Source organism: Panthera tigris, chromosome D2 (genome assembly GCF_018350195.1).
Source record: "Panthera tigris isolate Pti1 chromosome D2, P.tigris_Pti1_mat1.1, whole genome shotgun sequence".
Lineage (NCBI taxonomy): Eukaryota > Metazoa > Chordata > Mammalia > Carnivora > Felidae > Panthera > Panthera tigris.
In genome coordinates this window covers 48,605,601-48,617,776 of record NC_056670.1, presented here as the reverse complement: position 1 = coordinate 48,617,776, position 12,176 = coordinate 48,605,601, and the positions used below count along the sequence as shown (strand labels likewise).

At 44.2% G+C, this 12,176-nt stretch overlaps 1 long non-coding RNA gene across 1 annotated transcript; it reads left to right on the top strand.

Moving 5' to 3' along the window:
- The first annotated feature begins 256 nt into the window (after positions 1-256).
- LOC122231727 lies at positions 257-11,655 on the top strand. Its single transcript, XR_006208965.1, has 3 exons — positions 257-459; positions 8,807-8,862; positions 11,641-11,655. It is a non-coding gene; the product is annotated as an uncharacterized LOC122231727 (long non-coding RNA).
- The last annotated feature ends 521 nt before the right edge of the window (positions 11,656-12,176 follow it).

Sequence of the window (12,176 nt, the reverse complement as noted above, 5' to 3'; positions counted from 1 at the left end):
ACCTTCTACTATTCGAACTGAAAGCAGAATCAAACATTAAGAACTCCAGGATGGAGAGGTCAATTGGTACATGTCTGCATGTTATCAGTTTGAATGGAAGAGCGGGAGATCAGAAGGAAGGCTAAAGATACCGAGTAAATAAACAGTATCACTTGATAACAATGGCATGGCTCTTGAATTCTGGTGGAAGCCGGCAGACTGAGAAGTCTCTCTGGGCGGGCACAGTTTAGAAGCCAGGATGAAGACAAATAGAATTCCTGCTTTTATGAGGTACACATTCTAAATAATGCACTAGAAAACAAAGGCATCGATAGGACCATTTTCAGATAATAATGAAGTCACAAAGAAAATAGCACAAGGTAAACTGATGGAGAGGAGTGGAGCCACAGGAAGGCTCCTGGATGGCAGTGGTCGAGACCTCAAGGAGGTGATATTTGAGCTGTAGGGTGAGAGTCAAAGGTACCATTCCCAGCATGATCCTGGGGAGGGACTTTTGGTAGCCGGGACAGTGAGTGCAGAGGCCCTGAGTGGGGAATGAGGCCGGCACTTCCTGGAGGGAGAGAGGTGGAAGCCAGTGCAGCTGGAAGGTGGTGGAGAGGGGCAAGGTGAGGGCCGATCATAGGGCCCTGGGTGCCAAAGTGCGGTGCATGGGATTGTATTCTTACAGCCACAGGACATTGTTGAAGGGGAGTCTGCTAAGAACAGTCGCACTCTGGCACCATTTGCAGGGCAGGCTGCAAGGGCCTGCACAGATTCGGGGAGCCCAGGGCAGGGGATTGGTTGATCAGGGGATGGGGAAATGTGGGCTGATGTGGGTTATGCTCTGAAGTGACAAACCTCGCTTTGGGCTCGAAGGAGAGACAGGAATTCATAACTTTTTCAGCCTTTTGGACTGAGCAGCTGTGGGGCCATGTTCTGAGATGGGGGAGTGAGGAGAGAAATCTGTTTGTGAGGGCAGAGGAATATTAAGTTTCTCTTTGGGGCATGCTAATTTGGAGATGCTAACTGGGCAGTTGGATAGGAGTCTGGGGGAGAGAGGTCTGAGCTACTAATGTCACTTTGGATATCACTAGCTTGGTATTTTAAGCTGTGGGATTTGAGGAGGGCGTGGGCCTGAGCCCTACATTAATCCAGTGTTTAGAGAAGGAAGAACAATAGAGCCCAGCAAAGGAAGCTGAGAAGGGACAGGCATTTGGGAGGAGCGAAATCCAGAGATGGCCAGGTCACAGAACATTTTCAGTTAGAAATGTATTTGGCTTCTAGTAACAGAAACCAAACATAGTAATATCTGGAATCAGATAGAAGGGTATTTCCCCTCTGCCATGTGAAAGGTGAGATGCGTGTCCAGGAACAATATGGTGGCCCCACAGATATCAGGGACACAGGTATCTTCTTTCTAAGTCTTGCTACCCTTAGCTTGCAACTTCTTCAAGGTCAACTCAGAGCCTGTAGTGGCTGCTGAAACTCCAGCCATCACATCTCCATCCTCACACCGAGAGAGAGGAGAGACAGACTCGTGCTACTTGTCAGTCTCCCCGCTAACCTGCTTTCCTGAAAGTTCCACTCACAACATCCACTTATATCTCCTTGGCCAACTCTGTTTCAGGGAGGCTGCATAACATAGTTTTTCTGACTCTTAATATCCTCATTACAAAAATGGGGAGTTCTTCACTCATTTGTGTTTCATTTCCATGTATGCACTCATTTATTTGTGAACTATATCAAGCATCAGGAAGATACTGCTTAATGCACTGGGGCCTGGTGATGGGAGTAGTGACCCTATTCCTGACCACTGCTGAGCACTGACCTTATGACAGGTTAGGCGCAAAGTGCTCTGTGTTTAGTACTTTATGCTCACCATGACCCTGTGGGCTGCTTTGGCTCTCATTTCTGCGGGAACACAGCAGGCTTGTTGGGGGTGAGCCTGACGGTGTGCACACTTCGGTGCCGTCAGTACCTGTGGGGCCGGCGCGGTGGGCCTGCCTCCTCCCACAGACCCTGTCACAGGCAGGCCTTGCAGACTTGCTGACGACGGGACAGCTCTGTACAGGGCGCAGGAAGCGTCGGAACAATGAATGGCTGTAGCCTAGAGGTCTGGGCACGCCCACGGAGATTTCCCCTGTGTGTTCTGGAATGTTGAGTATGGTTGACCTTGCCAGTGATTTACGAAACACCTTAAAAATAGTTTTTACCTAGAGGTAAAATATGGCCCCGATTCTTGTATGTACAATGACCATTGTGCTTGTTGATGACTTCAGCTACAGTTGTTTGAAATCAGTATTATACTCACCCAGAATACTTAATAGTTTCCCCAGCAAGCACCAGGTTTCTGAGGAGAATTTCCTCCACTGGTACAAAGAAACCATGTCTTACCCTTAAGAGGCGATGGATAAAATTGTCCTGATTACGAAGAAATTGTCCTGTGCATAAAATCTGCCGATTCCATTGTGTAGACACCCTCATTTTTCTGAGTCTGACCTCACTCAGCTCCAGTCCTTGCTTCCACTTGCTCTGGGACGCCCCCCTGATATGGTCACTAAGAGGGTTCCTTCGCACCAAGTCAGGCCTAGTCTGGCTCTGGCCTGGACCTGAATCTTCCTAACTTTATTCCTGAACATATGGAAGGGACCTGTTTTAATTTTTACGTCACCAGCAGACAGAAAGGCGGCAGCCTCCAGTGCTACCTTCGTTCTGCATTTGGGGCTGGGCTAGTCCCTTCTGGCCTGTCATATGGGCACACTGAGGGCCATCACCTCTTGCTGTCCACACAGAGGAACTGCTTGTGGTGCAGGAGGCCATGCAAGGCCAGTGCTCGAAGGCAAAGCTAAGTCAGGGACCACTTTGTTTTGTTTTCTTTTTATTTTTTTAATTTTAATTTTATTTTTTAAATTTACACCCAAGTTAGTTAGCATATAGTGCAACAATGATTTCAGGAGTAGATTCCTTAGTGCCCCTTACCCATTGAGCCCATCCTCCCCTCCCCTTCCACAACCCCTCCAGCAACCCTCTGTTTGTTCTCTATATTTAAGAGTCTCTTCTGTTTTGTCCCCCTCCCTGTTTTTATATTCTTTTTTGCTTCCCTTCCCTTGTGTTCATCTGTTCTGTGTCTTAAAGTCCTCATATGAGCAAAGTCATATGATATTTGTCTTTCTCTGACTGACTTATTTCGCTTAGCATAATACCCTCCAGTTCCACCCACGTAGTTGTGAATGGCAAGATTGCATTCTTTTTGATTGCCGAGTAATACTCCATTGTATATATGTACCACATCTTTATCCATTCATCCATTGATGGACATTTGGGCTCTTTCCATACTTTGGCTGTTTTCAGTAGTGCTGCTTTAAACATTGGGGTGCATGTGCCCCTTCAAAACAGCATACCTGTATCCCTTGGATAAATACCTAGTAGTGTCGTAGGGTAGTTCTATTTTTAATTTTTTGAGGAACCTCCATAGTGTTTTCCAGAGTGGCTGCACCAGCTTGCAGTCCCACCAGCAGTGCAAAAGAGGTCCTCTCTCTCCACATCCTCACCAACATCTGCTGTTGCCTGAGTTGTTAATGTTGGCCATTCTGACAGGTGTGAGATGGCATCTCATTGTGGTTTTGATTTGTATTTCCCTGATGAGGAGTGACGTTGAGCATCTTTTCATGTGTCAGTTGGTCATCTGGATGTCTTCTTTGGAAAAGCGTCTATTCATGTCTTTTGCCGATTTCTTCACTGGATTATTTGTTTTTTGGGTGTTGAGTTTGATAAGTTCTTTACAGATTTTGGATACTAACCCTTTATCTGTTATGTCGTTTGCAAATATCTTCTCCCATTCCGTCGGTTGCCTTTTAGTTTTGCTGATTGCTTCCTTCGCTGTGCAGAAGCTTTTTATTTTGATGAGGAGGGACCACTTTGTTTTCATGGACTCATGAGAAAATGGGTGGGGGAGCCAGAAACGACAGGACTCCAGATCATAACGCTGCCAGTCACTGGCATGAGACTTTGGGCAAGCCACATAAGGTTACCTAACCTCTCCAAGTGACACTTTATTAAAAAAAAAAATAGATTTAATTTTTTAGAGCAGTTTTAGGTTGACAGCAAAACTGAGAGGGAAGTACAGAGATTTCCCATGTGTCCACGGCCTCCCTCTCCCCCCGCGCCACATGAATAGCCTCCCCTGCTGTAGACATCCCTACCACAGGTGCTACTTTTGCTACAAGCGATGAACCTAGACTGATACATCACAGCCACTCAGAGCCCACAACGTACATTCTGATGCTGCACATTCTGTGGGTTTGGACAGATGTATAATGACAGGATCCACTGTGATAGTATCACACAGAAGAGCTTTGCTGCTCTAAAAATCTTCTGTGCCTGTTCATCCCTTCCTCTCCCCTAACCCTGGCAACCACTGATCTCTTACTATCTGTAGTTTTGCCTTTTCCAGAATGTTGGATAGCTGGAATCCTAAAGGGTGTGCACCCTTTTCAGATTGGCTTCTTTCACTTAGTAATATGTATGTAAGTTTCCTTCATGTCCTTTGCTGGCTTGCTAGCTCATGTCATTTCGGTGCTGAATAATATTCCGTCCTCTGGAGGTACCACCGTTTATCCGTCCATTCACCCACTGAAGGGCATCTTGGTCACTTCCAGATTTTGGCGACTCTGAATAAAGCTGCTATACACGTCCCTGCGCAGATTTTCAAGTGTCATTTTCTTCATCAGCAACAACATGGGAATTTGGGAAGCATTAAACCAGATAGGACACAGATGGCATCTGGCACACATTGCTTGGTGGCTCGCGTGTCCCTACTTCCTGTTCCTGAAACGACTATTATTGCTCCCTCTCCTGTGCCAGTGACAGGCAGGCTGACGAGGACATGGGACACGGCCTTCAAGGTTTCATTCACTGGGAAGGGAAGAGAGGTTGAAGTAACGTGACCTTTCAGAGAAAAAGAGCACAACAACCATGTTACTCAGGGAACGAGAATGCCCCTCAGGAGCTGTACAATTTGTACTTCCCAGGGTTTACAAGAGCATGGAAGGATGGAGAACAGGCTGCAAATAGATTTACTTCCTGGACCTAAGAGAGGACAAGGAGAGTACTCAGCTCTGGGCGCCTCTGAACAATTGTGACTCTCAGTATCTGAAGCACAAGTTCTAGAATCAAAGAAAAGGTGACAGTTAAAAGCACAGCACGGAAAAGGGATGTGAGGAGCCCCGAAGCTTACTGCTGGGGCATCTTTAAAGTGGCCTAAACAGCTCCCAGTGCAGATGCCCCCTGCACATCCACAAGGAATGTGGGGAAGATGGGGGAAGGCCTGGGTTTTCTAGTTCGGCAGATAGGAGTTCCAGTCCTGCTCTGCTGTGCAGCTTTGGGGGAAGTTATTCAACCTCTCTGATCCTCAGCCTCAAGATGGCACTATAATACCTACCATGCGCGTGGTGGGGGTTAAATGAAGTAATATTTATGAAGTACTCTGAGAAGCATACGGCCCTGATAGATATTGGTTGTTTTTATAGCAGGCCATCTGGAAAGGCAGAATTGGCCTGGGCATTGCTCATTGTGGAAATCACCATCCAACGTAACTCATTCCCCCTGTGATAAATGTGCCCTTAATCTAAGCTGAACCCAATCTCCTCGTAGCTGAGCTGAAATTGATTCTCCTGTACATATAGAACATGAAATTAGAACATGTCTAACTCCTGTTGTGTGAAACGTTTTGAGATATTTGACGGTGATAAGAGGTTCATTCTCTCTCTTGGCTAAAGTGTCCTCAGTGCCTGCAAGCATCCCTTGTGGAAGAGGGTTATGTCACTCAGGGAGCCTGAGATCAAGGTCTAGAATTTGACAAATGATAACACACTTATCTGAAGCAACACTAGGAGAATGGAAACAATGATATCTTATCCGTATAGAGTATTTGCAGCAATATTTCCCCAACATTTGTTATCTCATTGGATTCACATTAGAGCCCTGTGAATTGACCATGGGAGTCACTGCCATCCTGTTTGAAAAAATTATGAAGGTGCTGTTCAGAGTGGTGATTTTACTTGCCTGGGAAGTAGAAGGGTATGGGGCTGGTACCCGGTCCAGAGGTCAGGCTGCATCCGTGCCCATGTCACAGGGCATGGGGGTTGTCCCCCTGCCCTGGGAGAGATCACTAGTCCATGAACAGCAGGGATCAGTTCTGTACATGACACCAGGATGGGCACATCATCGGCTCTAAACTCTGTATCTGGAGAGACATGGCAAATATAGCAGAATGTTCCTAAGACCACTTTCATTTGCTAAAAAGGCACACATCCAAGTTGACGTGGAAGCTTGAGAGTGCCAGATCTGCACAGAAGGTCTGACTGGTCCATTTGGGGAAATGGTTGTCATCACATAGGGTCAAGTCGGACAGAGACAGAGTTGAATCTTAAACAGGCCTGACAGGACTGAGAGAAGTCCTGTCTATCGATAGGGTGGAGAAGGCATGGAAGGAATGGGGTATGTGGGAGGATTTTGGGATGAACACCGAAAGTGGCCTTCCAGCAAGTGGTGAGTGGAGAGGGTGACACAGAGGCCATTCAGCCACGCATCCTCTTCTAAAGTATGTTGGCAAGGGACCCCTATGAAGCAACGCGAGAGCAAGCAAACAGGCAAATAAACCGCATTGTGAAAGGCTACCAGGCAGCGTCTGAACCGCCCCCAAAAGCAGCCTGCTAGCTAAACCCGTGGAGGGGAACATGCAGGTCTCCTCTGCGACCCCCCAGGGCTCTAAAGTGCCCGCAGATCCAAAGTCAGTAAACAGGTGGCATCAGAATGGGAGCACGAGGAGGGGGAAATGGAGGAAACAAGGGAAAATAGAAGTATGATTTAGTAATACTGGAAAGAACAATGTGTCTGACCATGACAGAGGAGTTATTTCAGTGGGCGGTGAAAAGAAAACAAAAATCTTAAAATCCAAGAGGGAGGCTAATGGGGGGGGCAATGAAAAAAAAAATGAAAGTGTAATGATTTCATGAGTTCTGGGAAGAAAGCGCAGAGCTGAATTGAGCTGATGGGATGGGTTTTGGAAAGGAAACAGAATCTTCAGAGAAGCTGAGAATGTCTGAAATGGTTCCTGATTCATCAGTTTTAAATTAAAATTTTATATGTAAAAATTAAGTTATATTTAGCCATTGCTGACAGGATGTGCGACATCTCTGTTGATATTCTTTGCTGCCGCATGGGTTTGTAAGGAGGCTAGAATTCAAAGCGAGTTGCCATCTACCCCTCACCCCCTAGAGGGAAAGCCTGGAAGTGGTTAGGAAGGACTTTTCTTTGGTTGCTCCAGGTTGCAGCTAAGACAATGAAGAAAAGAACTAAGGAATAGGAAAATAGGTGTGTGCTTCCTATGGGCTGGGATCTGGGTGGTGTAACTGGGTCTTCAGAGGCAGAACTCCATGGGCAGAAGATGGAGTGGGCAATGGAGGGGACATCTGACCTAGGAGGCAAAAAAGTGAGGGAGAAGTCCTGAGGTCCCAGGTGATGAATCTCAGCCATGGGGTTGAAGAGTGACAAACTGGCTGTTACCTGGCATGGAAAGTTACCATCTCTAAGGCACATCCATTGGGGCCAGCTTGTACGGGGATGTCAATGTCAGTCCCAGCTCTTGAGCATTACTCTAAGAGGCAGGGAACATCAGAGGCATTGTAGCCAAGAGGAGTCTGGATCAGGGTTGCCTTTAAGAATGATCACTGTGTGACGACTGTATGATCAGGGTTCTCCAGAGAAACAGAACCAATAGGATACACACATATGAGATTTATTACAGGAACTGGTTCATGTGGCTAAGGGGGCCAAGAGAGGTCCCACAGTCTGTCTGCCGTCTGCAAGCTGGCAAGCCAGGAAGGCTGCTGGTGTGACTCATTCTGTGAATTCAGGGGAGGAGGCTGAGGAGGTAAGTCCCCATCTGAATCTGAAAGCCTGGCAACCAGGAGCACTGATGTCCAAGGGCAGGAGAAGATGGATGTCTCAGCTCAAGCAGAGAGAGCAAATTCTTCCTTCCTGCACCTTTTTGCTCCATTCAGGCTCTCAATGGAATGGATTGGATGATTCCCACCCACAGTTCACCAGTTCACATGGTAATCTCTTTCTGAAACACCCTCACAGACATACCAAGAGATAACATTTTACCAGCTATCTGGGCGTCCTTTTGTCCAGTCAAGTTGACACGCGAAATGAACCATTACAACCACTCCGGCAATACTGATTCCTCTCTCCTCCTATCCTTTTAAAAAGCTATGCGGAGTCATAGTTCCCCAGTATCTCCGAGAGCCTGGGTCACAAGATAGATCATTCTCACCTATGCCCACGTGGCTGGTGGGTGATGTCAGGAGGTACCACGGTGGAGGCAAGGGGAGGAGTGGTGGGTCTCCACTGAAGCGGGGGTAGGAGGGCAGAGGAGTGGAAAGATCCAAAGGGGCATCAGCTGATGCATAGCTGCACACACATTCACAAGTTACTGGGGTAATGCTGAGGTAATTCAGCATCCTACACAAGGGCAGTGTGGAGCTTGTCTTCAGACATTTAGTCTGGTGACTGAGAGGCTGAGCTTGGGGGTGGAGATTTAAAAAATTTTTTTATTTGGAAATAATTTTAGACTTACAGAAAAATTGCCAGAATAGATCGGAGAGCTCCTGTATACCCAGATTTCACCAATATTGACATCTTGAAGAGCCATAGCGCAATGATTAAAACTAAGAGATTAACAGTGATACAATATCATTAATTAAATTACAGACTTTATTAGTATTTCACCAGTTTTTCCACTGATGTCCTATTTCCATTCCAGGATTCTATCCAGGACACCGCCTGCAGTCAACATGTTTCCTTAGTCTCCTTCCATAAGTAAGTTTTTCTGTTTTTCCTTTCTCTTTCATGACCTTGACACTTTTGAAGGATACTGGCCAGTTATTTGGTAGAATGTCTCTACTTGCATTTGCCTGAAGTTTTCTCATGATTAATTAACTTCATTTCAAACATAATTATATAGGCAGTTAAAAGCAATAAAATAGAAAAGTTTATGGCATACAAATATTAAAAGAAAGCCGGGATGGCTATATTAATATCAGATAAAGTAGATTTCAGAGCAAAGAAAATTACCAGTGACAGAGAGGGACATTGTATAATGATGATGGGTCAATAACCCAAAAAGATAAGGTAATCTTAAAAGAGCTGTGAAATATGTAAAGCAACAGCTGATAGATAAATAGACAAAGCCACAATTATAGCTGGAGACTTCAACATCCTTCTCTCATTAACGTTTATTTATTTTTGAGACAGAGAGAGACAGAGCATGAACGGGGGAGGGGCAGAGAGAGAGGGAGACACGGAATCCGAAACAGGCTCCAGGCTCTGAGCCATCAGCCCAGAGCCTGACGCGGGGCTCGAACTCACGGACCGCGAGATCATGACCTGAGCCGAAGTCGGACGCTTAACCGACTGAGCCACCCAGGCGCCCCATCCTTCTCTCATTAATAACTAGGACAACTAGACAGAAAATTGGTTAAGGATATGGAAGAACTCAGCAACTCCATCAATCACCTATAATTGGCACTTATAGAATATTCCACCCAACAACAGCAGAATACATATTCTTTTCAAGGCCTACAAAATATATATCAAGATAATATATCAAAATATATATCTAACCAGAATATAAGCCTCTATACATTTAAAAGAATTGAAATCACACAGAAAACATACTTAGACATAATGGAATCAAACTAGACATCAGTACAGAAAAATATATAAACACTTGGAAACTCAACAACATACTTGCAAAAATCTTTTGGGTCAAAGAGAAAGTCGCAAGAGAATTTAAAACATACGTCCATTGAGTGAAGATGAAAATACAACATGTCAAAATTTATGGGGGCACAGCACTGCTGAGAGAGAAGTTTATATCACTAAATGAATGCATTAGAAAAAGGAAAAGTTCTAGGGGTGCCTGGGTGGCTCAGTCAGTTAGGCGTCTGACTTCAGCTCAGGTCACGATGTCACAGTTTGTGAGTTCAAGCCCCGCATCAGGCTCTGTGCTGACAGCTCAGAGCCTGGAGCCTGCTTCAGATTCTGTGTCTCCCTCTCTCTCTGCTCCTCCCCTGCTCATGCTCTGTCTCTCTCTCTCTCAAAAATAAATAAACATTAAAAAATTAAAAAAAAAAGAAAAAAAAGTCACAAATCAATAATCTAAGCTCCCACCTTAAGCTTTGAAAACTTCAGAAAGCAAGCGAGGGAAAGAAAAAATAAAGATAGGAACAGAGTTAATGACATTGCAGACAGAAAAACAATAAAGAAAATGAATGAAATAAAAAGCTGTTTCTTTGAAGAGATCACTAAAATTGATAACACTCACTCTAAAAAGACTGACAGAGAAAAAGAACGGACACACAAATGACTAACATTAGGAGTGAAATCTCACATGTCACCACAGGCTGGCAGACACCGGTATGAGAATAGCATAAGCAATTCCATACACATGAATTTGACAATTTAGATTAAATGGACCAATTCCTCAAAAAACACAAACTTCCACAACTTGCCCAGAACAAAATAGTTCATGCAATTATCTCTATAACTTTAAGAAGATTGAATGTATAATAAAAAATCTGCTAAGCAAAGAAATGTCCAAGCCCAGATGGTTTTACTAGATGTCTCTATCAAATGTTTAAAGGTAAATTAATAGCAATTCTACATAGTCTCTTCCAGAAAATATAAGAGGACACACTTTACAATTTATTTCTTTGAAGCCAGTAATACTCTGATATCCACAACCAGACACACAGTAAAAAGAGAAAAAGAAAGGAAGAAAGAAAGAAAGAAAAAAAGAAAGAAAGGAAGAAAGAAAGAAAAAAACTCTTTAGACTAATATCTCTTGTGAATATAGACACAAATTGAACAAAATATTAGCAAATAAAGTCAGCAGTTTATAAAAAGAATCATACATTGTGACCAAGCAGGATTTATCCCAGGGATATACCACTGGTTCAATATTAAAAAAAAAAAAAAAATCAATGTAATCAGTATAATTCACCATAGTAATAGACAGAAGAAGAAAAATCACATGATCAGCTCAGTTAAGCCAGAAAAGGTATTTGCCAAAATCTAATATCCATTAATGGTAATAACTCTCCAAAAAATAAGAATAGAGAGGGACTTTCTCAACTTGATAAAGAGCATTTATAAAAAAAAAAAAATCTATAGTTAACATTATACTTCATGGTGCTTTCTTTCTGTGACGGGAAAAAGACAAGGATGTCTGTTCTTTTTTTTTTTTTTTTCTTTTCTTAAGTTTTTTAATGTCTATTCATTTTTTTGAGAGACAGCCTAAGAGTACAAGCAGGGGAGGGGCAGAGAGAGAAGGAGACACAGAGTCCGAAGCAGGGTCCAGGCCTGAGTTGTCAGCACAGAGCCTGATGTGGGGCTTGAACTCACGAACTGTGAGGTCAAGACCTGAGCAGAAGTCAGCTGCCTAACCCACTGAGCCACCCAGGCACCCCAAGGATGTCTGTTCTCATTACTCTTATTCAACAAATGCTAGAAGTTCTAGCCAGGGCAGTAAGGCAAGAAAAATATATAAAAGGCTTGCGGATCTGAAAGGAAAAATAAAACTGTCTCTATTTGCAGATGACATGATTATCTACATGGAAAATCCTAAAGAATGTGCAAAAAAGTTCTTAGAAACCAGTAAGTGAATTCAGCAATGTTGCAGGAGAACTCCATAATGGAGGTGATTGGGAGTGTGGGCTCTGCACTGATTGGTTTGCATATGAAAGACCCACTCACAGTTGAATTGTTTACTATCTCTAGGAATTGGCTAAACTTGGCATAGGCAGTCCCTTCAGGTTCAGCAAGGACTCACATGTCAAAGTGAGAGTATACTGAAAAGAAAAGGCGTGGTTAATGCACCCAGGTCCAATGGCTTACATTGGTTCTGATGTCTAGAATGGGCTTCCCTCACTGTGCGGTCGGCTTCTCTTCATCCTGCAGATGTCAGCTTAAATGTCATCCTTTCAGAGACAGCTTCTAGGATCATAAAGTCCAGATGCTCCTGCCCACATCATGCTCCAGTGAAGTGCCCTGTTTATTTCATTCACAACATTCATATCTTTGGTTGCTTGTCTGTTACACATTTGGTTCTCTATGAGTGCAGGACCACACCT